At 38.4% G+C, this 22,717-nt stretch overlaps 1 protein-coding gene across 1 annotated transcript in view; it reads left to right on the top strand.

Moving 5' to 3' along the window:
• The window catches only part of fut8a (fucosyltransferase 8a (alpha (1,6) fucosyltransferase)), a 101,352-nt gene that overhangs the window by 1,117 nt on the left and 77,518 nt on the right, over window positions 1-22,717 (top strand). The window lies entirely within an intron of this gene.

Consider the following 22,717-nt stretch of genomic DNA (forward strand, 5'->3'; position numbering starts at 1 on the left):
TTGTGTGAGTAAATGATGACGGCATTTACATTTTTCACCGCCTGTTGTTGCAACAATACAAACCGCTTATTATGATGATGATTGTTTTTCCTAATACAGTTCCCACAAGTCCTTTCACTTTATAGCTTTAAGGTAATGTTTCTAAACTGCATTGGGATCAGAATTTGAGAAAGTGAGCTGCCTATACATAGACAGCATATTTGTACATCATAGGCACAGGGATTATTTGTCTCTTCCAGTGCTCTTCCTTACTTAATCTAATCCTATCACACTCATTAGACAGACTACAGGATAGGCACCATTAATTATCATCATATAACAATTCAGCTTCACTCTTTTAAGGCTACTCTGTGGTTTTTATCTTCCGTCATGTCGTCTGCTGTTTTAATCGATGCTCCGAAAACATTTGCTTCACTTAAGAGCCTTGTAAAATCAATGTGCTCTACAGATGTTCTGCCCAGTCCCTGCTTTTCCAAGCATACACGTTAACGAGCTTTCATAGTCAAGTGTGTTATTACATCTACCGTACTTGGACTAGTGTGCAATCTCTCAGCATTCATACATCTTTAATAGTGTTTTTTTTGCATTGAAGCAGCTTATCTCGCTTGACTTGGAATTAATGATATAATTAAATCTTCCGTGATAATTGATACCTCCACAAGCTTGGGTTTCTGGTTAGAGATGATGAGATGTTTCTCCTTCAAAGTCAGATGGTCATAATAAAAAAATTATTTTTTGCTTTCTGAATGTCTTGTATCAGTTGATTTGCATTGCAATTGGCCTTAGATCAGCAGCAGAATGCGAAGATATGAGCATTTCATTTCATACAAATATGTATATCTTATACCAGTTTTCAATCTAGCTCTTTTCCATTTTTTAAAGAAGTGCACTGGAAAATATATGTGACCTGTGCTGGCAAAATTTTCAAAAATGAGTTACTGTTATTTTCACATTCTCTATTTATGATTTGTTGGAATCGAACACAAAGCTACACCTGTTTGAACTCGGTAGAGACAGCAAAGTCAGAGACAGCAAAGTCAATTTTGAGAAAAATCGAGTTAAAGTTTTCTGAAGGTTCCAAAACAAAATCACCTAGCAACTATACCTTAAAATCCCTGGTAATAACACCAAATTTGGCACAAACCAAGTCAAAACAATTGTTTGATTAACATTAATGAACAGACAGCCTATATATTAAGATCTACTGTACCACACGGATTTGATCTAAACATTCACTTAAGACATAACAGATAATGTTTGCGTGAATACTCGCCAAGACAGATATTTTGAAATACTGTAATTCTGTTTATATATATTGGGATTGCACAATATCTGAGACGTATTTATGCGCGCTTCAGATACGTCAACGCAAGTAAGACCGTTTAGTTTACATCAGCATGAGTTTGAAAATCACATTTCATTGTTTCAGACTCATGCCAATGAGAATTCGCTATGGATATTCACTAAGTTGGAATGCTGCGCTTTAAAACTATAGCAAACTTGGGCTGAGGGAAGCGCCGCCAGTAGTCGAGAAGCAAGCAAAAACACTATTTTTAGGTACTCCCCTCACAAAACATACAAATAAAGATACTTTTAGATGTTTAATTGCTGTTTGGAGCATTGGGATTGCTAGATGAGGGCTTAATTAATTTTGTGAAAACCTCAGATTTGACACAAATTGGCATTTTTCACTTGTAATTGGTAATTATCCGTGTGCAACAGGTCATGTATATTTTGTAACCGGAAACGTGGTTAACTGTTTTTTTTTTTGTTTTTTTTTAAATAAAAAATATTGACTGAAAACAGCCTAACTATATTAGATTACACCAACAAAAGCCATTTTTATGGGTCAGGTAAAAGTCACTTCTTCACATTTCACATTAAAGTCAGACAAACTGAGAGAATGAATTCGACACTACTCTGCTATGTTTACTTGCCAGGGTCCTTAGAGCTGTCTTGGCCAATGGCAGTCCCTGTAACTTCCCTAAGGGGAAGTTCATCTAGCCTGTGGACTTTTCTGGGAGTTTTTCCACAAACAGTAGTTGCTATTACTTACATGTTTCAAATGATAAGCCATATTTGAGGTTGATTAAGCCTCAACATCCCTACTGTTCACATTTTAATATTTAGATAAAAGCTTTTTGCTGTTATAAAGTTCATATGTCGGGGTGTGATGTGGCCTTATCTTGCTCAAGTGAAGTTTATCTTTATAAACCTGTACATCCATGTAAGTTTGTAGTATGTGATCACGTCTCTTGTTGAAAGTTTTCTTTTAATCTCGGTTCTCTTCGGTCAATCATAACTCTTACAAATGAACCATAAAAATACATTAATTTGTCACAGGCCCCTGGAATCTTATTGCAGTTTCTGTTTTGCACTGACTCACTCTGTTCACACAGTTATGGTTGTGAAACATTAACTTGAAAACATAATATGTGGTTATGGGATTTCCATAATGTGTAGCTTCAAGTTCCCACCTGATCCGACGCTACCTTGGCACATACAGGTTTTGTTTTGTGTTACTTAAATTAATGATGGCTATGTGGTGACTGCACATGTCGCCATAGTCACATGATCATGTAACAGGACAATTTGCCTAGTGGAAATCGTCTGCATGCATATCTGTCGTGTCACATTTGTCATATTTGAGTAATGAACTGAGAAATCTAATAATGCCCTCGATGGATAATTGTCTCCTGGGATGAATTATGAAGAGGAATTATTAACCCAGGGAAAGACAGTTCTGGTTTATGCTTGTTTTATTGAAATTGAATGGAGGAGTAATAGAGTGCAGGGCTTTGCTACTTTTTTTTTTTTAATATACATTCGCCGCATGCTGTAAAGTGAAGGTCATGATGGGGGCAGTAATAAAGCTCAAAATCACGGATCAAACAGGAGCGAAGGCAGTCTCGTTCCCCTCCCCCGCTCCCCTTGCTCATCTCTTCTATTCTGCCAATATCAGGTGACTACTCTTGGCTGAGTTTCCATAGCAATGTGGGCAGTGGGCAGGGATAAAGAGGTTCTGATCAGTTTTAATGATAGTGTAGTTTGCCTCTCTGAGCAGGAGATGGAAAATCTCTCCCAATAGGTTTTGATTGGAACGGCAGAGCGGTGTGGGATTGGGCGGCAGGGACTAGCATGTACAAGTGCAGGTGTGTGAGTTTGCTTGAGATGGATGATGAAGCAAGTAGCTGCGGTGGGGTGGGATAATCGCATGGATGAGATCTTTGGCAGGGATCCTAATGGCTTACCATGTAGCTTTCCACATGATGAACATTTGCACTTTCCCCATTCTAGTTCTGCGGCACTGGACTGCAAGGAAGAACATTCCAGCCACTGTGTTTACTAACTCTCTCTTTCCCAGGACAAGGGAGACTGTGAGTCATTCTTCAGAGCCCTTTGGAGATTGTAAAAGTCAGTGTGTGTGCATGCATGTGCATTTGTGTGTGTTTTGCTGGTAGGTTCTTGGCTGACTGCTTTTGCGCCCATCAGACTTGACAGTGGCCAACGACAGCGAGCTGTTTCATCGGCTATAAATACCACACTGCAATGTGGAGCATCGCTCTGGCAGCTGCAGGGGAACTGCTCTGCCTTCGCCCACACACGAGGAGAGGAAGGGTCAGGATTACACCAACCAGAAACCTTGTTTGACCCCTGCAGAAAAATGACTTTTTTGCACAAACATATGTTCTGAATGATTAAATGGGCATATTTGCCCTGGAAGCTGTGCATTTGCTGTCATCATAGTCAATGATTACCTACCGCAGTACTTCATTTAAACCATGGCAAATTTGTTGCATGACACCGCTTTTCTCCCAAAGTTCTTCATGCCCTTGCCATAGCAGACAGATGAATGTGAGCAATTGTGCCAAATGCATTTCTCCAAAGGCAAAGACTCTCTCCGAATAGTCTTCAACAAACTGAACTGAGACACTTGTTTAGAGTTGAGGCACACAGTTTGTACAATAATTGTGTCCTCTGCTTGGGCTACATGCAGACAATGAGGCCAAGGTTTAATTCAGAAAAAGGGGGGGAAACTAGAAACAGAAATGGGGTACTTTTTCGGCAGGTTCTCACTCTGTGACTATCGGAATTACAAGAGAATATATTTTATTACTTCTTTATCTGTGCCAGCAAACACACCTTGTCCCACCAGAGTTACGTCCTATCCAAATTCGACACGCCCTCTGGCACACGCTCACTAATGGAGATCGGGTAAATTTGTTTCACAGATGTACTTTTTGTAATCCCATCCAAATCAGGCACATCTGTTTTTAGCTCACAGCCTCAGTTAAACTTGCATAGCAAATTACATAATGCTATTCTGCAAACTTTGTGGTCTTCTAAGAACTCTTTCCCACCTGGATATGTGTGTGATTCTCCTCATTTACTTTGAAGTAAAGCGAAATTTCTCGCTCCGTTACCTACTGCTCCTTCATTATGGATTTCGACCTTTTTGCCATCTTTCGGGCTGACGAAATGTCTTTTGGCTGAAGTACTTTTTTAATCAGATGTAAAATCAGTCCTCTGCTACTTATTGTAACTCCAGTGCTGTTTGGAAAACAAATCCTGATGAAAATAGTGATTTACTGTACTCCTCTGTTTTTTTACACCTTGCCCTCTCAATGAAAACTAGCCCTGTCTAAATAGGCTTTAGGCTGAAAACTCAGGGGACTCGTGTCTGAGGTAAGGATGATGGAAGCATTTTTGAGGCATCCAGTCTTATAGTCTGCATTGCTCAGCACTGACCTGAGTGATACTGCTGTCTCAGCTCAACTGGAGCATGCTCAATGGCATCCCTAATGCCTCGTGGAATGCTAACGACTTCTCTGGGACAATTAAGCATCTCTGCGGTACTCACAGCGATTGATGGAGATCTGCATAAAAAGCAACAGAGGTAGGATCAGAGGGCAGGCGGGATGTCTATTGAAACATTATTAAACAAACACAATTTGCAGGGTAAGGGCATCTCATCCACTAAGTGCTAGCTCCCAAGAGTCATCAGGTTCAGATGGGTCAAGCTCAAGCATGGATATGGTTGATGATTGTCAGAGTGTTATTATCCCCTTTATGCACAAAGCAGGGGTGGGGGATTGTCATGCTAAGAGGATTGAGGGGGTTTGGCAAGCATGATTGGATTTCACCTTGTGCTGATTGATATCTTTAAGAGTTTCAAACATACTGACTCTCAGAGTACATGATACATACAGCCTATCAGTTGCAGAAGACATGGTGGGAATGCACAGAACCTTCATTTAGGCCCTGTTTAGACCTGGTATTAAGATGTGTTTTGGTCGACCGGAAATGGAGAGATACATACCCATCTACACCTGATGTTTTAATCTGTGTCTTTTGTCCACTTTCAACCACTTCTGTCCTGATTTCTTCGAGGGATCTATGGGCAGGTAAATGTATAGGCTTCTTTAGAAGTTTTGATTTGATGGGAGAAAAAACGTGCACAATTCGCATATGAACGTGACCAGAGACAATGTGAAAACAAACAGAGTGCATCAGCTTTCGTTTCTGCTCTAACAGCTGTGAGACAGTGCTGAACATGGTAAGCGCATGTTAGAAAAAAGAAATGTTTAGAGAACATTGTGCTTAGTACGTTTTTCGTCTTTAAACCAAACGTATGGCTTCAGCCAGCAAAGTTTAAAACCTGTCTGGATAGCACGCTTCCCAAAATGTTTATTGTGTTAGTAGGCAGAGAGTAGGCGGTCTTTCGTGGCTGTTCGAACACTTTCGACAACATGAGTCGAAACGCAATCCGGTCTAATACGTTATCAACTTCCTCTGGAAGTGGTCGAAAGTGGACAAGCTCAGAATGTTTAACACCCCATTTACATCCACTTGTGATCCGATCGACCAAAATGCATCTTAATACCAGGTGTAAACAGGGTATTAGCGTATATCAGCACTTGCTTCCATACTATCACTTGATTTATATGCCATCCTGGCTCAGTGTATCTACAGTCACTTGTCAATTCTGTTTCCTGCCATTGGGGTGTGAAGAAAAGAAGATGGTCCAAATCTCACAGGACGTACAGGATGTATTGAGTGTGCTTTTGTAAGTCCCAGTCTACCCCCTCTCTCTTGCTATCTCTTTGTCTCTTTCTCTCTTCTGCTTTCTGTCATTTCTGCCCTCTGAAAATTGCTTCCCCACTCAGCTGAATCCGAAGTATACTATGGAATATTAGAGGGAATGTCTGATAAGACCCTTCCAGACCTTCCTGTTTGAACTTTAGCACTTGGAGCACTAGTAAAATATTTGCTTCTCTCCATTGCTATTTACATAAGCTGAATTGAACACTTAAGTTGTTGCTCGTTGTTGGTTTTGTGTGCGAATCTCGGCTATACCTTTTGGCTAGAAGCCCAGCTGCCCCTCACCCACTGAGTAGGGCTGTTAGCCCGGGGGTTCGGCTCAGGTGGGCTCTGCCACCTACACAGAACAAAAAACTGCAGCAAACCGCAACTGGGTTTGAGCCAGAAGGCTATCTCAGGTTGTCATTGAAAGCTTCAATTTGAAAGTTTTCATACTGCTATACTTCACATGCATCAGTTTGCAAGTCAACATGCTACTTGCAGTTTTGTCCCCATGCATCAGTTATTCCTTACAAACTATTGCAAGGCAAGACCATGTAACCGCTGGCCATTTGAAACTGAAATCTATACACTCAATAGCACTATGATCACAGTGTTTTATCAGCTGCCTGTGGTTTTTAGAAGCACAGGGCATAGGATGAGTCGAATGCTAATTTGGTACAGAGCCAGAGGAGTAAACCTCATGTGACACTGATGATAGAGAGACAGCGGAGATATGTCACATTCTGAGTTCTGTCCTTTTCTTCACTTCCTTCATTTTTTTTGAGCAGTACAGAGAAAAATACAGCCTGGCAGAATCTTTTTCTTTCCCTTACCATGCAGGTGATTTATTGTTTGGTAACTCTGCCCTTTCTTTAACCTCCTTTTCACTCTTTTCATCTTTCTGTTGCAATGCTTCCTTTCTTTTTCCTTTTCCCATCCTTCTTTCATTCACTTTGAAATTGCTTGTGGAGCGGCATCTTTGAGCCAGGTTATCGACTTCAGTTTAGACACCATGGAGTAGCATTAGCCTGTGCCAGTGAGAGGCGCGTAAGGCAGAGAAGATCCTGTTCGGAGAGATAATCTGATCAGTGGATTTGTCGACTTAATTTTTCGCTAATCCTCATAGTGTTGTGGCAAGCCCTTTTGTGTTGAAAAGGCACAGGTTGTCTTAATTGGGATCAAGAGTGGGATTGCCGCTCATGCCAACTACAACATACTTTGGTTTCATAAGCAGAATATGTTATAAGGTTTAGTGGACATTGATTTTACTGTATTTGTTTAGCAAGAATCTTTATTTTATTGAAGTGTACATTGATATATGATGATGCAAAATTGTATGCAGTTTATGCTTTTGTTAAACAGATTCACCTTTCTTGGGTAGTCAAGAGTTTTGACTGGCAAGGGGAGTACTGACAACAGAAAAGAAGCTTAATCTGTTTAGATAACAAACACATTATTGAGCCAGGTAATGTCACCACGAATCTAAATATTTGGGATAGTGTTGTCATAAGTACCAACTTCGATACCAAGTTGGTACTGAAATTTAAAAAATGTGATGCTTTGAGTGCTGTCAAAGTCCCTTTAAGACAAGTCATTTCATTCGGAGGCCATCTTTGAAACGCCTCTCGGGCATCTTGGGCATCATGCCCTATCTCTGTGAATGGGGAAACATCAAATTCTCCAAAACTGTTCGCCAACTTTACGATTACTTTTCATATTTGAAATCACCAATGAAATCTGACAACAGCTGTCTTATAAATGTTTTATCCAAACGCTCGAATCATGACAAAAAACTGTATTTTTTAGGCTGGATCAAGCTAATGCGCATGCGCAGACCTAAATGCGCGTCTCTTCTGCCATGTTTCAGAGGCGCGCGTCTGACTGTTTCTATAGAAACCGGTGCTTCTAACGGCTGCTGCAGTGACGCGATGTCAGCGATTGGCTCTTATTTAGAAGGCGGGACTTATTCCACCATATTGCGTGTTACACTTTCTCCCATTCAAAACAATACGAGTGACACGTCTTGTTATTCTATAGTCTTTGGTGCTGCTGATTCGTAAACGCCTCTGACTGGCCATTGTTTTCACGCACTCAACATATATGTCTGTGATTGGCTACAATGATCAGCACACAGAAGTGTTTGAATTTGAAAACGGTAGTTTTTTTTTTTTTTTTTTTTTGAAGCTTTGATCGTTGTAGCCAATCACAGACATATCTGATGAGTGCATTAACACAATGGCCAATCAGAGGTGTTTACGAATCCACTCAACATCGCTCAAAGAGTCACGTTTTTAAAATTTCAGTACTGACTTGGTACTGTAGTCTGTACTTTTGACAACACTTTGGGATGTGATGGTGAGGGGGTGGGGGTGCTCTTTTCCACCTCTCTTTTAAATTGCTTATGAATGCCTGTGTGTATATATAACTCTTAAAGGAATAATTAAAAAAGATTATGCCAAACTATGTCTGCCAACATGTTTTTTCAAGAATTTTAGGCATTTAAGACTTTTGTACAATCTCCAGGCAGTTATATCTAGACATTTTTTTTTTTATTTAAGCCCCAAATTTAATTATCCCTTATAAATATTCCCTTTAATATCTTGCTAAAAACAAATTTTAACCTAAAATCTTTCCAGAAAAGAAAATCAAGGACATGCAGTTGACTACCCAATATGTATTTTATAATTTCTGTTCAAAGTTTCCTTTATAAAACCAATGTATTAAATTTTTTTTAATTTGCAACAGTACATTCAAATTATGCAGTAAGCTATTGTTTAACTCCATAACAGCTATAAATTCATAAACATGTTTGCTGGAAAACAATGGCTTACTGTGATGGGTTGATAATTATAGTTATCAGTCCAATCTAACTGATTCTTACAAGATGAACAGATATTATAGAAAACCAAACATTTACATTTGCAAGGCAAAAAACACATGTACATGATAAATGGCATCTGCCACCTTATCGCTCAACCTTGAACACATTGTTGAAACAGTGGTTATATATATGTTGTAAAGAGGTTATGAGGACTTTGGTCATAATCATGAGGTTATAGTGCTTGCCACAGGTTTGAAATATACTTGCGGTGGTAGCCGGGCGAAAAATCCTCCTATTACCCACAGCACAAAAATGGTCTACTACATGTGACAGACAAATATTGTGTGATTTTTAACAGTATTTTTATTTATTGAAATTAATTTTAATTACATAGCATACCATTACATTTAATTACATACTGATATTATGCATTATTATGCATTGTGAATTATGCAAAATTACAGCATTTAAATGTTGTTTATACTTTTCCTATGTTATCCTTGCTGTCATATAGTGTCTCTCTCAGTGAATGGGACACAGATTTTACTAGTAAAATTTATAAAATGAATAATATACATGTCAAATAATTTTCTTAGTCTTTTCTTCCTATGGGGGAGACTACAATAATATACTATGAATTAAATGGAAATCAAATTAAATACAATTTATTGTGTAACCAAAATACCAATAATGCCCAGAAGAAAAAGAAAAAAACTTTTAATTACTTTGACTTTTGACTACTTGACTTTTAATTCTAAACAAGCCCGAAATACACCGGGACTCTTATTTTGAAATGTCTGTACTATTGCAGGCTGATCCTTCAGATTCTTACAACCGTATAAATTTTTTTTTATAAAGGCCATGAAGTAGACATTGTAATAATTTATCAACTTGAGTTCATTAGCAATCGCTTGGCATAAATCTGCGCTTTTCACTGATTGAGAATCACTTTGAAGTAGAGATGCTCCGATCAGCATTTTTGGGGCCGATCACCGATTACCGATCACCAAGATCATGATCTGCCGATTGCCGATCACTGCCGATCACAGAATGGCAGGGGAATGGGAATCTTTTATCTACAATCTAGCAGAGTTTGCACCATTTGTAGAAAAGAAACTAACTCTAAATGAACTGTATTGAGAAAAAAAAACTTAGTTTTGGATCTGATATAGTTGAGGAACCAACTATATCAGATCCAAAAAATAAAATAATGTAAGCTACTGTATGCCAATGCCATCCTTCCTAAATAACAAAGCAGAGAAACAAGGAGGCCAAGCAGATAGTTACCAACCAAATGAATTCCATAATTCTGAACGTGATATCTTTGTACTATCCTTGCTGTATGGTTCACGTCGTTTAAATGCATCACTCAAGCCTCGTTTACACTGCACGCGTGTGCCGTGCAGCTACCGGAGCTGATACGCAGCCACTCTAGTCAATGCTTGTGTTTACACCAGCCGCGCCGCTTCGCTAAAGATAGGCGCCTCGCCTATTTTTGACGGACGCCGCGTCCAAGGCACGCAGCTCCAATACAAAATAAAGACGTAAAGTTAGCCGTTTGCAATGTATGTCGTGATGAAATCCCTCGAGGTGGAAGCAAGCAACGTTATTTTAACACCACTAACATGATTAGGCACCTTAGAACACGCCATACAACTGAATATGCCGAGTATGAGAAACTAAACCAGCCGAAGCCAACAACATCCCCATCCCTCAACCAGCCGACTGTGTGTGAAGCCTCGTTTACACTGCACTACATTGCAAACGGCTAACTTTACATCTTTATCGGACACTTTGAAAAACTTCCAAACAGGAGAACTCATGTCGCCACTGACAAGCTCCGCTCTGCTGTTGTGTACCTGTGCGCCGTGCATGCACGTGTGAAAAAGTCGCGCGAGTAATTTACGTCACGTGATCGGCTTTTTTGATCGGCGCTTTTGGGGTTCGCCGATCAAGCTATTTTTAGCCAATATCGGCCGATCATAATCGGTGGCCGATCAATCGGAGCATCACTACTTTGAAGCAGTCTGAACATAGAGTCTGAAGTGGTGTTGCACGAGCTTGTAGAACGCGCAACAGCGCCGCCTTGTGACTTTGCAAAATGCAGCACCCGTGGGAACGTCAGCGGGAGTAAACTGTTCTGACGCACATATAACGAGCAGGTACGAAAGACAAACGTTAGCTATTCGATCGCAGATGGTTTCATTATCTTGCGCGGATATAAAAGTATAAGAGGATAAAAATAATAAAAGCAAAAATGTGTCTCCAAATATACTTGGGTGGCTGTTATTATACATGGGGGGCCCGCCCAAGTAAAGTCTATGTGTAGGAGGCACTGGGTTATAAGCAGAGGTGTCAAGTAACGAAGTACAAATACGTTACCTTACTTAAGTAGAAATTTCGGGTATCTATACTTTACTGGAGTAATTATTTTTCAGCCGACTTTTTACTTCTACTCCTTACATTTTCACTTAATTAGCTGTACTTTCTACTCCTTACATTTTAAAAATAGCTTTCGTTTTCATTCCGGCTTGAAAAAAAAAAAACTATCCAGATAAATCGTGCCATCCGGATAGAGTGAATTTGATTGTGGTTGGATGAGAAGTATAAACATATACCATTCTGACACCCTCTTGGTTTGTATGCAGTCCATTGCACCTGCGCATGTCACAAATCACGTCACACTCCAGCAAGGAGGACAATGTTGGGGGTCGTTACTCAAAAAATATTATTTCTTAAAAGTTATTATTTCTCCACTTCTGGCTCATTTAGGCTATCAAATGGGTGTTTTCTCTTTGTCCTCCGCAAATTAAGCTAGGTAGCTCGGTAGAGAGACGTTTGCATAAATTAGCGTATAGCCTACACCGGTTTTTAAACTTTTTTTTCTTTATATTTATGTGACCCATAGTCAAATACAACCATGTAGCTAAACAAGCCAAAATGAATTAATTTAAAACGAAACTGAAGGTAAACCTGCGTTGCTCTCATGATGTTATACCTCTCTCTTTCAGTGAAGTGGAGCAGTGCTTTTGCTGAGTGGCACGGATTTCACTACGGACTATTGTACCTTTTTATAAGTTTTTTTTATGTTTAACTGTATTTTATATTTTATAACGAACAAGCTGCGATGCGTGATCAAACAGCTGTCTTTGCAGGGGACTTGCCTCATCATCACGGCAGCGGTTCGTGGTCAGGTCAGATTACGTCAGAGTTTGTTGCCGTTTGTTGGATGCTCAGACAGACGACCTAATGCTGATTAAACATGTTCAATCTGGTAAAAACAGACTCCGACCAACGGCAACAGGGTTATCACACCTATCCAACAAACTCCAACAGATGTTTGTTGGAGTTTGTTGCCGTTTGTCGGTGCGGTGTGAACTGAAACAGCTGAAAACGGCTGGCGGGTGTTAATGTCAAGCCCTGATTGTTACTAAGCCTGCCCTGGGTACACCAAAGCTACCCGCATTTTTCTTATCCGTTGCCCTCATAGATTCCAGCAGTTAAGCTTGGATGTACATTTACATTCCAGTAAAGGTTATTAATGCCTCTGAAGTTTGACTTTTTGCACCATTACAATACTTATAGGCAACTAGTCATATCTTCCACTCCACAAAACATGTTAATGCTCAGTAGTACACATATATGGTGCTTTAATGTATTTGCATTGTACTAAAATGCGTTCATTTTCAATGGGCATATATGCGGCTGAAACAGGTAGCCTAGTGCATCCCAAATTTTTCAACAATAACATTTTAATATAACATTATAGTCATTGGCCTTTAGAGAAATGTTTTTTTGAGGAGGTGGAGTGCACAATAGGCCCCTGTGGCGTGGCCTAAGCTTTTGTCCTAAATGGAATTTTTTGTCCCTACATTACTTTTACTTTTATACTTTAAGTAGTTTTGAAACCAGTACTTTTACACTTTTACTTGAGTAAAAAGCTTGAGTTGATACTTCAACTTCTACAGAAGTATTTTTAAACCCCAGTATCTATACTTCTACTTGAGTTATGAATGTGAATACTTTTGACACCAGTGGTTATAAGGAAGGAAGTGACTGGGATCAAACATTAAAATCTTTGAAACATTTTGATCATTTGTGAATGTAACAATGAATGAATGGCCATAAATGATGCAGACAGCAGTACTGTGTGGGGTCTGTTTTGCTAAGGACCTGGCACTGGATGAGCTGCCCTCTTTAGTGCTCCACTGACATCCATGCTAATCAGCGTGCCTAGTGACAGACTCTGCATCGCTGCCTGCTCGGGTTTGGTGCGAATGGATGTTTCGGTGCTTCAGTGATTTGCACGGTTTATTGGTGTGATCAGAGCATCCTTTGTGAGCATTAACAGTTGCGCATAAACAGGCTTTTCGGCATTGGGAAATAGAATTTCAGGGCAGTTGAAATGCCCTTGGGACGCAATCACAGCGGCGCTCCGCAAAAGCTTCTGACGGCCTGTGGCCTACCGCACGGCACTACAACATTTATTTGAAATCAATCAACATTATTCATTTGCAGCATCCTCTCTGTGGTTTGTATGTTGCATTTATTTGCTTACTTTTTACCTTGCATGCTAGCTGGAAACCTGGCATGACATAGATGGTGTTCTAGCAGGAGGCAGCTTGCGAGAGAGGTATCATTTGTCTGAATGAATCACCTCATCTCCTCCTCTCATGCCGCACACCCAACGATTTTACAGCGCGGTGTAATTGGCCACTCTGTTTCCCATCTGTTGCTTGCTTGCATTCCTTGTCATATTCCCTCTGCTGTCCTGCCCACCCTCAGCACCAGTGGCACAAGGGAGTTTTGTGTTTTTGCCAACAAGTGACGACAGAAGCAAGATCAAATAGAATTCATAAAAGTCGATAAACATCCGCCTGCCGTTTCATTATCTCTCTCTGTCTCCTCTCCGTGAGCTGGAGGTGTGGGTGCCATTTATTTCCTCAGAAGAAGGCCTCTCCACTCCTGATGAGAACTTTTCCATTTCACATTCTTGCCCTCGGCAATGGACCAGACTGTCAGAGTTACTTGCATCTCCGAACTCCTCCACGATTCATCACTCTATCTTTTTGTTTGTCTTTTTTTCCTCCAGACAAAGAGTTGTGGCCCATTACATATGTGCCTTGGAGGTTTTATTTTTCCTTAGTTCCAACACAGAACCAGGGCTCAGGGATTGCGGGTATTGCGCATATTTTTTACTCATTCCTGCAAGTTTTGCACTTATAATGCAGGAAATTCCCGCAAAAATTTATTCACTATAGCTTGTGGGCTGAATGAGGAAATTAAAGGATTAGTTCACTTCAGAATTACAATTTCCTGATAATTTACTCATGTTTTACTCATGTTTCTTTCTTCAGTAGAAGAGAAATGAAGGTTTTTGAGGAAAACATTCCAGGATTTTTCTCCATATAGTGGACTTCACCGGGGTACAACGGGTTGAAGGTCCAAATTGCAGTTTCATTGCAGCTTCAAAGGGCTCTACATGATCCCAGCCGAGGAATAAGGGTCTTATCTAGTGAAACGACATCATTTTGCACTGCTCTGTGATGTGCTACGCATTACGTAATCATGTTGAAAAGGTCATGCGTGCTTGTAATTTGTTTATTTGTTAGTTTATTTGATTTAAAGTTTAAATCGAGCTTTCTTATATTGTGTATAAAGTCATACGTAACAATTGTAACCCTGTTGTAAAAATACAAATACACTGAATGAGCAAATAACATTAGGTGAGAGAAATTTCGTTTTTATATGTATTTACTTGCCCCTCAAACTAAAAAATCCCCCCCCGGAAGAGTCACCTAAGGGGGGGATTGCCCCTTATTTTCCAAAAAGAAATTCAGGCCCTGAGAACCAAAATTTTTGGGGGGAGTTTCTTGTCATTTACTTCAGGTTAGAATACAGTTTTGTGGCTAAGGGTGTGAAATTAACACCCAAATGCAGGTGCTTTTTGAGCAGCGGCGGTAATTGTGCTCATCTATCAGCTATTGTAGTGGGCGACTTGTAATCACAGATTGACATTTGACAAGAAATTCGGTTGCTTAAATACATAGACACAAACTTGAAGAAACACATTTTATTATCTTGATGAACAGACAAAACATAAGCCGTTATGTGCCTGATGTCTGATTCATTGTTTTTCGTCATTTTGTCGTGCTCTGCCGCTCATGTCTATATGTTAAGTCAAATTAAAATAACAGGTTTAAAATGTCATTTTATTCTTGTGATGGCAAAGCTGTGCAGCCATTACTTTGATCTTCAGAAATCATTCTAAAATGCTGATTTGGTGTTCAAGTGTGACGAATCCACTGCATGTGGGTTCACTTTAACTTGCCTGCAGTTTATTTAATCCAAAAACATGAATAAATACAAGATAAACAGAGACTTGACTTGACTTGACCTGACCTGACATGGCCATGAATCAGACTCGCCTACGAGCAGGTTACATTGAACAAAGCTAGACAAGAGACATTAGGTGTGTTCGACATGGGCTGCATGCAACCGATCTGCGAGAGTAGCCGCGTGTAGGCGGGGACGAGCTGAAAACGGAGACGTGAAGTCAGACACTTCTGCTTCCCATAGTGACACTCGCTCTGCGTTTGCATTCTTTATCACAGCTGAAGTGAAATAAATGCAATGTTTGACTAATACACTGATGTTACATTTTCATTCAATACTTTATGTACAGCTTATAAGAAGAATAAAGTTCAACATAAGCATATATTATTTAAATACCAATGTAGTGGGTTCTACGCTTTTTATTAGTTTTATTTTGATTAACATGAAACAATACAACATCGCAACTACATTAGCTTTAACTGTTATAAAAATACAGATTTTTGAGCATTAATGGAACTAAAGGTGTGAGAATAAACATGTGAGAATAAACATGTAACACACATGTTACATGTTGGTCATGCGGTGAATCCGGCCAATCGTAGAACAGCTGTGTCGTCATCTGTGCTTGTGCAGCTGCTCTTGAGAAACTGCGCTGGCTGACTCAGCTGGCTGCTCTCGAATCGCTCCTGTACTATGAAGCCATACGTCACAGTCACACAGCGTCGGCGCTGTCTCAAGTCAGACAGAATTTCTTACCAGCATGCACTGCTTCAAGTTAGCCGCTGATCGGAATCGCATGACAAGACAAGATACATAACTGACATATTATACAAAACTATACATTACATCAAGTAACATTTCCTATTATTGTCAATATCGAAAACAGTTGTGCTGCTTAATTAATAGACTGATTAATAGAAAGTTAAAAATAACAGCATATGTTTGAAATATAAATCTTTTGTAACATTGTAAATATCTTTACTCTCACTTTTGATCAATTTAATGCATCCTTGCAGAACAAAAGTATAAAAAAAAATATTGCAGACCCCAAACTGTCGAATGGTACAGTATATTAGATAAATTAAAAATGGCTGGAATTATGAGTGTCTTATGTTGCACAGCAGTTAATTTTTTTTGCATTGTTTTAAGTGTTATTTGCAGTGCCAATTTGAGCATGTCTCAAGCCAAGACAAAAGCCTGTTGTCTTTGGTCTCTGATTAATTGTCTTACAGGGGTTTATGTGCATCCTAGGGAGAACTCCTACACATGCTGTAGAGCACAGAGGACTCTTTCACTACATTCTCAGAGTACAGTCTTGTCAAATTCTTGAGACTTGGTTTGATCTTTTAAGCTCTTCATTTTAAACTCAGTTTTCAAGCTATGGTCTTGGAAAATGCAAACATATTTTTGCATTCTCTCCCCCCTCTATATAAAGATGTCAAAGTGCCATCTTTTCCCTGAAAGCCTCAGCGGAGTGATGTTGACTAGTGGATGCATGATAAAATTGCAGATGACAGGTTTGTTTATGCTGTGCACAGTCAGGAAACAATGTGAATGATGCCTTGATCTGAAGGGCTGGAACATTTTGACACCTTTTAAAATTGAATGTTTCTGGACGAGTTTGAAAAGTAGATGGGTCAATTATTCAGTTTGATGTGGTTATATGACCGTGTCGCTCACCCACATTATAACGGTAGACATGATTAACCTGTAGAAATTTGTCAACTGAAGGAGATTTTGGGGTAACACTTTATAATAACTGCACACTATGAAGCATTAGTTAAGCATTAGTTAATAGTTATTTCATCACTTATAAAGCATTAATAGACATTAGTAAGTAGTTTATAAATACAGCTATAATTGCTTTATTCTTGATTTATAAGCATATATATAATGTGTTTAATAATTGTATTTTCATACTTTATTAATAATCAATTTATCATTTCTAAATTAAGTATTACATTATTTACAGACCAGTTATTTAGGAGTTGTCAGTAGTTCATTTAGTAAGTGTAAGTAAATGATTAATAAACTATTTAAACATTCATTTATACATCTTATTATTTAGACACATAATAATAGTTACTTAGTGTGTTAGTAAATGTTTTATTAACACATATTCCTACTGCAATTCATGATTAATTCAGGTAGTTATAAAACATTTAGAAGTGGTCAGTTAACTATTTGTGTGAGCTCATCTAAAGTGAGGACTGTTTATGCTTTGTGAAGCTTTTATAAATGAGATTTAAAGGTTCAGTGATCTTCTGCACTGCTGTTCTCTAATGTTTTAAAGTTAGTACCAAGGTAGTTTTGACACTAGGAATATGTTAATAAAGCATTTATTAACTCACTGAGTAACTAATACTATATGTATAAATAATAAGATGCATAAATGTACATTTAAATATTTTATTAATCATTTACTTACACTTCCTAAATGATCTTATGAACCACTGACAACTCCTAAATTACTGCTTTGTGAATAATGTAATACATAATTTAGAAATGATAAATTGATCATTAATAAAGTATGAAAATACAATTATTGAACTCATTATAGATATGCTAATAAATCAAGAACAAAGCATTTATAGCTGTATTTATAAATGGCTTACTAATGTCTATTAATGTTTTATAAATGATAAATTAACTATTTACTAATGCTTAACTAATGCTTCATAGCGTGAGTTATTCTAAAGTGTTACCGATTTTGGACTATCATCTCTTATCGCTGTAACGCTCTTATGACGTTGCTGATAGTGACAGCCACATTTACAGAAATTCTACGCAGCGTGTATGGAACCAAACTGAACAACTAGTTGTTAATGACGTACAACAAGAGATATGAGAAATGACAGACAAGACATGCATCTCTGATGCATGTTAAAATATGTATTTTAACAAGCATTAGAGATGTATCTCTCGCCTGTATGTGTGGTGCAAGAAATCACAGGGAAAGCTGTATGAACCTTGACTCATTCGTGTTGCTAGATTTTGCAAGCAAATAAGCTAACAAGAACAAGCCCATAAAAAAAAATAAATAAATGGAAATGCTTTATGCTGAAAACAAGACCGAAATATTGCGACCCACCTTTTCTTAATTTAATAACTCCATAAATTTGATCGCTGTATGAGCCAAGCTTAAACAACAAACCCAAAAACTCTGCGAGCACGCTGTGTAAAGCAGCCTTTAAGCATAAACAAAACATAGTGGCTCCGTTGACTGTGGTTTAGTTAAAATTGAACACTACAAGCCTTTTGTAACTGTACTATTACTTCAGTCAGAATATCATACATATTTAGTCGGATATCAAACGTGAGACGCCAGAGCGTTGCTATGGTTACCACAGTGTAAATCATTGCAGTTTTGGGAGCGAGTCACATTCAGTACGCACATGGAACGGTGATTTATGTTTGATAATTTAAATGCCGTTGTCACTCCTGAAACTTTACAGTGTGTACGTGGCCATAGAGCGTGTGAGTACTGAACTGAGTTCTTTTTGCTGCCTAATAGGCCCTTTTCACATGACGTCACACAACTTCCCTTTGGACTCGAAGCAGTGGATCCTCACTTCCGTCAGCATAGTGGAACACTAGCGCCACTCGAATGGAGTGCATCCAATATTTGTACATATGCCACAATTGTGTTTAGGGGATGATGTAGTCACCTAATTTCATGTAAATTCAAGGCAAGGTGTTTGGCAGATCTCAAACGGTCTTTATTGCAAATGAAGCTGTTTATATGTATTTGTCAGTGTTTGTGAAATAAACACACATTACCAGCATTTACGTACAGAAAAAAAAAAAGAAATATGTACTACTTATTTCAGTGCCTGTATGTACAATAAAAATCAACAGAAGCTTATTCTTTTTAAATATCAAAGTCAATTTTTTTTCAGTTTTATTTCGATAAGTATGGCATACATAATAAGTAAATAAAAACTGTGTTTGATATAATACTATTTCTACATGAAGACTTAATGTTGTAAAAACTGACTCCTGTACATGCCATTTTTACCATAACAAAAAAAAAAAAAAAAAACATCGTCATCATCTCTTTATTGCAGAAAAAGACTGTCGCATACAAAAATACACCGAGGATTTACAACAGTACTCATTGTTATAGCCGCATTAAATGAATTAAATCAAATTATTTCTCCAGGGAATAACATTAAATGAACACATATACTTCTGTTTGGTATTTTCAATACACTTCTAACAAATATACAATCTTAATATATTGCACCAGTTCAGTTTAAACTGGTATGATGTAAAATGATCTAAAATCTTCCTGAGAGATGACTGTCTTACCCCCAAATCAGCCTCAAGACCAGTAGTGATCCTTCAAGGTCATTTTGCCTGTACCATTCAGTCCAACCAGCCTCATCCCAATGCCTTCAGATCAATATTACCATCTCAAAATCACTTTGAGTCCCTGCCCAGAACCTAGTGACAACCATCTGTCAGACAGATTCTCCCAAACACACAGGAACACACCCTCAAATCTGTCTCCATGGCATTACCAATTGTTGGTTCGCTTGAGTCTTTCTTGAACACTGAATATGCCTAGTTCTCCGCCAGCTAAATTACATTTCAACACACTCAGTAATTTGGTGCAGAATGGTGAGGGCTTAATGATGCTGAAACTCATCACCCTTGTGAAGAATAGTCGGGAGTGTAGAGGGGAGTGTGAGGATGAGCAAGCACCATCAGGCCTGACACTGTGAACTTCTGCAGGTTCAGGTCTGCCATGTTTAGCTTCTGCTTGTTGAGGTCTGCTCTTGTAAAACATGAATTTCGGACCATTAGAGAAATCTGTTAGGTAGGAGGAGGGTTTCCAAAACCATAGATTTTCACTCAAGAATATCTGTAAGGATTTTACTGCCTGGTTTCTTTCATTCATGCATTCATTCATTCATTTGTGCATTCATTCATTCATTCATTCATTCATTCATTCATTCAGAAGAGGCGGCATTCTCAAGGTTTAACCAGGCATGCTCGCTTGTTCATTCATTCGTTTATTCGTTCATTCATTTGTTCATTCATTCATTCATTCATCCAGAAGAGGTGGCATTCTCAAGGTTTAACCAGGCATGTTCGTTCGTTCGTTCATTCATATATTCAGAAGAGGTGGCATTCTCAAGGTTTAACCAGGCATGTTCGTTCGTTCGTTCGTCCGTCTATCCATCCATCCATCCATCCATCCATCCATCCATCCATCCATCCATCCAGAAGAGGTGGCATTCTCAAGGTTTAACTAGACATATTCATTCATTCATTCATTCATTCATTCATTCATTCATTCATTCATTCATTCATTCATTCATTCATTCATTCATTCATTCATTCATTCATTCATTCAGAAGAGGTGGCATTCGCATTTTGTTAATTTTCCCCTTAATTATATATTTAGAAATGTGTGGTGTTGTGTACTTCAAGCACTCAGAGGCCGATAAAAGCCATTGTCAGACATCAGCCAATTGTATCCTGCAGATCAAAAGATGGCAGAAAAACACAACTGCAACACAAACTGTGTCGAAAATGTTTCTTGTTTTGAATTTAGGGTTGTCAGTGAACTGTGAGGGCCAAAAAAACCCTCCCAAAACAAACAAACAAACAAACAATCAAAAAATAAAAATAGCAAAAAACAAAAAAACACAAACAAAATAATCATTCATTAATCGTAATCAAGGTAAAATTAGATTTTGGCCCGAGGTTAAACACTAAGCCGAAGGGTATGTTAATGACAGATCTGGGATTAAGCCTCCAACATTAATTTTCACCACACAGCTCAAGTTACTCTACTGCCACCCTCAAGATAGGTTCCATGCTTTCCATGATCCAGAATCAAACAAGGAATCAAATCTTGTGACTTTATTTTTTTGACAGTAATTTTGCAATTCTTTAAATTAGCAGTTGGCAGTAAAGATCACACTTTCCCAGCAGTTTGTGAATAATATAATATAATATAATATAATATTTTCTTAAAAAGTGAATAAAAAATATTTAGAATTATGAATTTATCCAAGCAGTTGCTCTTGTATAACTACCAAAAACAAACTGCAATTAGTGTGGATACCCTTGTAATTCTCAATTGTTTTTTTTTTTTTTTTGTTGTTGTTTTTTCTTTCTTAATGTTTAATGTACCAATATTAACATTGACCATGAATTTTTTTTGACAACACTAGTGTCGAATCCCCACCAAAAGCAGTTTAACAGCCAGCCTTAACGTGAGATGAATATGGAACAAATTGGTGGACATGGCCTGAGGAGAAACCACATTTAGCTGAGTTTATTCTTTAACACCCTTCCCCACAGCTTCCTCTACTCTGCCACCCTGCCTTTCAGCCCTTGGGGCAACTACCAGCACTGTTTTTTGACAAAAAACTCATCAACATAACATTAAAACTGACTGCAGAACTCTAATTCGAATACGAATGTCACTTAACATAATGTTCACATGCCCTTCTAGCTACTGTATGCATTCAGGAACTGGAGAATAAATATTTGAACGTGCATGTAAGTGTATGCATGTGCCCATGCATAAATATTCTGGTGCTCTAAATTTACACTCTCAGCAGCTTTATTGGCATGAGGTTAGTCTCACAATTAAATAAGTGATGTGTAGGGGTACATGTTGTATGTAGCTTTCTGCTCTAGCTTAGCTTAATGCTCCATGCTGTTCGCTTTCCATAAATTCTTACATTAGAAACCATCAATCCCACTGCCTTCTTGCATATCCATATTATCATATTATTATGCAAAAGACTCCCACCTCCATGTTTTAACTCCTAATCTGGACTGCCTGTGGGGCTTTAAGGGATGGCGGAGCACCTCTTACACATTACCAGTAGTTTGAAAGTAAATTTATTCCCTGTTTAAAATATTGCACACTTGCTCTATTCAGCATTTGCTTCACAGCCATTAAACATTCATTTGAAAGTCTTAAGATTTTTCTCTTTTAAAACCCCATTAAATTGCATTTCATTCTTTGTTGATGTAATTCCTATTGCAACAGGAAGTCTGGCTGGAACATATAGAAAGTAATAGAAAGCAAGCTTTAAAGGTGACCTATAATGCCCCTTTTACAAGATTTTAATATAAGTCTCTGGCATCCTCAGAATGTGTCTGTGAATTTTTCTCGTGCTTCGGTTGCTCAACAACAACAAAGCTGGAGAATCTCACACAGCTAAAATGCTGATTGTCAGTAACGGTGTTCAGCCTTACATTGATCAAACTGGAGTTGGACATTGATGGAGAGACTCAGGAAGAAGTTACAACTTTTAGAATGCATCTGGACGTTTCTGAATGGTTAGTGGATAAATTTATGTAGTTGCTGTGGAGTTGATTCAACTCATCGACTAGCATGTGCCGTTATGTTAATCTTTTGTGCAAATCCAGTAGGGCTGGACTATTATGGCCTAAAATCAAAACGTTGATTAATTGAACATTTACCTTGATTACGATTAATGAACG

This window comes from Chanodichthys erythropterus, chromosome 18 (assembly GCF_024489055.1).
Source record: "Chanodichthys erythropterus isolate Z2021 chromosome 18, ASM2448905v1, whole genome shotgun sequence".
NCBI lineage: Eukaryota > Metazoa > Chordata > Actinopteri > Cypriniformes > Xenocyprididae > Chanodichthys > Chanodichthys erythropterus.